Consider the following 4855-nt stretch of genomic DNA (forward strand, 5'->3'; position numbering starts at 1 on the left):
AAATGTCTCTAGCCTTGCATACACATAGTGTCTTTGCAGAATTGATGCATCCTTCTCATCTCATTTGTATCTCTAGAGTTCAAAGAGTCTTCAGGAATTATGTCTCTAATCCAGGCTTTGAGATGTAACTTTCGAGCTGCATTTCAAAGCCAACAGTGAGTTTGGGTTTAATTCAAGTTCAAATTGTTCAGAGTCATTGCTGCAATGTTGGTATCCTCCAGCTTGTCGTAGAATCTTGCACCATGGGTTGATAGCGTTTCACTGTTCAGAGATGTAGCATTAGAGCTGCACTTCGAAGCCAACAATGAGTTTGGGTTTAATTCGTGCCCAAAATGTTCAGAGTCATTGCTGCATTGTTGGTATCCCTCAGCTTGTCGTAGAATCTTGCACCATGGGTTGATAGCGTTTCACTGTTCAGAGATGTAGCATTAGAGCTGCACTTCAAAGCCAACAATGAGTTTGGGTTTAATTCGTGCCCAAAATGTTCAGTCATTGCTGCATTGTCAGTCTCCTCCAGCTTGTCGTAGAATCTTGCACCATTGGTTGATGATGTTTCACTGTTCAGAAAATCCTTGCAGAATTGATGTTAATCTCCTCAAGCAGTGCATCTTGAAAATCTTCCTCCCCCACTTGAATTCTTGATTCTGCAATAAATAACCAAGAAAACAAAACGCATTAGGTTAGCAGTTTTACAAGTCAGTGTAATATACCTTAGGAATAATATAGCCTACAAGTATGATCCTGTAATCTGTATCAGCGTTAAAACAAGCGCATTGAAGTCTAAAGGTTTTTTTGAAGGGCAATTCAAGGAGAAGGACTGTTTCATTTTGGAAAATCAAAACATATTTCCAAAAGCAACAAAATCAATGGTCTTTTGTGGTTTCCATATTATTTCAGGCATGTTGACAGTTTCCATATTGTATTTTTTCGCAAAAGGGCATTTTCAGGCATTTGCAAAAAACAGATGTAGTTGTATGATTTCTATTCAAATGAAAAGTTTTTATTAAGAAAAACATGTTACTTGTTTATTGTGTGAACTGCATGGAAACTGGGTTAATGATTCTCAAAAACATGAAGTTAGTGTGGTAGGGGCAGCACTCCATGCATTTATTGGTATAGGGGTGTGACAAAGCTTAAGCACTAACGGTGTGGGTCCAGGGCCCATTCGTGGGTCCCCGGTGGGGTCCAGTGGCAAAGAGTGGCATGGTGACGAAGAGTGGACTGATCTTAGGTTTAAGCTCGTCTGAATGGCCTATATAACACATAAAATCATTGGTACTCAACACATGAACTCTTTACCAACACACAAGGATTGAAAATCAAAACGTGATACAAGGAAGACTCTTGCAACTGGGATGGTGTACTTTTTCAATCTCTCTATCATTCTTTTCTGTTCATTCATTTCCCCTTTTTTCAATTGACAGGGGTGCAGCTGTCCTTGCATGGATGTAGGTCTGATCTTTGGCTGTTGTGTCAGTAGCTGCCTTATGGGGTAAGGATACAATGGTTCTGGTTCATTCTAATCATACCACAACTCACCAGTGAAATCCTCCACACATGAAGACAGAAAGGCCATTGCATATAACAGTAGTTGAGATCATTCAATGTGTGGTGTAGCTTGTTAAGATTGCTGGCTGTCAGTTTGTAGTTTAGTTGAACTTGTGTTTACCTCATGTTGCCTAATGTGTCCTGAGAAAGTGTTGAAAAATCAGTCTGGAAAAAAGAAAAATTGAGACACAAAATTTAGATGCATGTCATCTCCACACCGAGCCCACACTCACAGGTACTACCAAAAGTAAACTTTGCCTTTAGTAACTCACATTTATCACCATCATACATTCCATTTAATTGTTGCTGTTGCTTCCCTCCAGAAACTGTGTACCCATTTTGTTCTGGTCCAGTAAATATTAAAATTTGCCCCACTTTGGAGGCCTGATATACAACAGTATCAGGGCCCAATTTCCTGGCTCTGCTTACCGTAAGCACAGAATCAGGGCTTACGGAAGCAGGGAATTATGTGCTTACGGCAAGCGCATTTCACGGGTTAGCGGCGAATTTTGACTTCTGCGCATGCGTACTCTGGGTTACTAGGCATTCTACCCTTACAAGGCTAGCGCAGAAACTCATCAAGGGATTCTAACAGTAACACTCAAGGTTCTCCCGATAAGTGCACATTTTGATTTGGCCAATATACACAAACCAGACAAAATAACATTAACAATTGCAGTTTCACAAAAATCATCAAAAGAAAACCATTTAAAAATGCTCCAGATTGCAAAGCAGGGCTTTGGAAATCAAGATACAAAAAACAAATTCCAAGGACTGACCTTGCTTCCCCCCTAAAAAAAAAAAAAAAAAAAAAAAAAAAAAAATTGGGTTGTGAATGCCCTAAAATATTGAACAAATCTGGGAGAACCCTGCAGCTATAGTTCATGTAGTTCTGATAATGGTGTTCCTGGTAGTAACGCAAACGCCAGGGTTAATAATCATAACAAAATATTGTATATGCACTACTAATGCACTTTAATTACCAGTGTTCAAATGCCAATGCAATACCATACACTCCAACCAATAGAAATAGACCCAGTAGGTCTACATTCAAATAAGTTATTTTATAATAATAGACATATAGAAAACTTATTTTTACCTTGAACCTTGATTCCACAAACTGCTTTTAATCAGAAGAAGCATAAGAATACTTTCAAAAAGATAATTAATTGTTTAATTAAAAACTGGATACATTGCATATGTACAAAATGGCCGCCTGCTGCATTGAGAAAACCCTTAAAATTGGGGTGTTGTTTACTTTTGATTTCTTTTACAAATTAAATTATGTTTTAAAATTTTCTATCAGCAAATAAAAAGGAATGATTAAGGGAAATTTTAAGCAATGATTTAAGTAGACATTAGAACTTTACCTATTTAGAATATTTAATAATTATTGATAACCTGGTTCCATTCTACTGCAGTACATGTTGTGGCATAGTCAGTGAGAAGTCAGGGTACCTCTGCATGTCAACACTGCCACACACTGGACATGCTGGAAGGAGCACATGGTTTTTGTTATGACTGGAAGTGGAGTAAGCTGAGCTCAACAACAACCCAGTTCTTCAAGGTAAATACTTATTTTACTCATGATTAATGATTAAAACTAAGGTAAACAATTAAATGGGGAAAATATAAATATATTTCTGAGTAGTTATTGAATATTTATTTGTTAAAACAGTTATTAGCTTTACAGCAGGGGGCTTAAAGACACTGGACACTATTGGTAATTGTCAAAGACGAGTCTTCTCACTTGGTGTATCTCAACATATACATAAAATGACAAACCTGTGAAAATTTGAGCTCAATTGGTCGTCAAAGTTGCGAGATAATAATGAGAAAAAAACACCCTTGTCATTCGTTGTGTGCTTTTAGATGGTTGATTTCGAGACCTCAAATTCTTAATCGTAGGTCTCAAAACCAAATTCGTGGAAAATTACCTATTTCTCAAAAACTATGTCACTTCAGAGGGAGCCGTTACTCACAGTGTTTTATACCATCAACCTCTCCCCATTACTCGTAACCAAGAAAGGTATTATGATAGTAATTATTTTGAGAAATTACCAATAGTGTCCACTGCCTTTAAATCTGTAAACTACAATGGATTTAAAAATTTCATTTTTTTTTTATGTAATTATTATAAGCAGTTGTTACAAAAATTGTTGAAACTGTCATTATTTGTTGTATTACAAACAGTTACAATCTGGAACTTTATTGTATCCGTCTTTAATTGTTCCATTGTGTGTAAAGATGGACATGATGGAGTGTAACTGTTACAAATAATACATAAGGCCAAATAAAAAAAATACTAGTTAATCGTTCCCACCTGCATGCTTTTTGGGGGCCGCATCCTTTTATTTACTTTTTTTTTTTTTTTAATCCATCTTTTCAAAAGGACTGGCCCAGGGGCTTTTCCCGAATCTAGCGTGATGCTCAAAAACAAAAGTAGTGAATGCCTACCAGCGAATCTTTTTAGTGTAATAATCTAACCCTGTTAACCCGGGTCCTCATGCAACAAATAGATATAAAATAAGTTTGCGGTGGGTTCAAACTTAAAAATTGGTGGCCTGTTTGATTTGAAACACTTAGCGGCCATCTTGGAAAAAAAAAAAAAGGCCCTCATCTTCCTCTTTTTGGAAAAATATGGACGATCAACTGGTGTATATTTTTGTTTTGCCCTTAATTTTCTTTTTTTTTGGAATACAGTGTTGAATGTGCCTGTATCAAGTGCACCCCAAAAACCGTTTCTTGGAAAAACTTGCTATTGAAGTAACTTTTCAGCTCACCACAGCTAAACACCCATGACCCCTTCCTCATTCACCTTTTTTATTTAAAAAAAATCATTCTTCTTCGAAGGTATTATGTATAACTTTTGTTATATAGATTGGATCTTGATTTATAGTGTGGGTATGGGATAAATGTTAGATTGCCATCTTATCTGGAGCATGTTTTGTGAAATGGCCTTATTTTGTTGGGAAAATTGTAGGTATTTTTATGAGAAATATGACAGACAACTAAAAAAACGTCAGTCATTTTTAAAAAAAACTTTTTTGCAAATATATTTGTTGGAAATGAGGTCGCCATTTTGATAAAAAATATGGCAGCCGTTTTAGTAAAAAATGTGGCAACCATTTTAAAAATGACAGACCAACAAGTTTTACACTTTTGGCAATTCTTTTTCAATAGTGATACCCTTCAAATTAACAAATTTATATCAATTGAAGATTCTGCCCAAAAAATAAGTAGAATTTTGTAGATTCTGCCCAAAAATAAGGAGAATTTTGTTTTAAACTATATCCACCAGTTTGGA

At 36.1% G+C, this 4855-nt stretch overlaps 1 long non-coding RNA gene across 1 annotated transcript; it reads right to left on the reverse strand.

Annotated features, from left to right (window-relative positions):
• Nucleotides 1-492: 492 nt before the first annotated feature.
• Nucleotides 493-2733, reverse strand: LOC117296523. The gene is made up of 3 exons (XR_004519771.1): nucleotides 2648-2733; nucleotides 1540-1713; nucleotides 493-644 (listed from the first exon to the last, which is right to left on the reverse strand). It is a non-coding gene; the product is annotated as an uncharacterized LOC117296523 (long non-coding RNA).
• Nucleotides 2734-4855: the final 2122 nt, after the last annotated feature.

This window comes from Asterias rubens, chromosome 11 (genome assembly GCF_902459465.1).
Source record: "Asterias rubens chromosome 11, eAstRub1.3, whole genome shotgun sequence".
Taxonomy (NCBI): Eukaryota; Metazoa; Echinodermata; class Asteroidea; order Forcipulatida; family Asteriidae; genus Asterias; species Asterias rubens.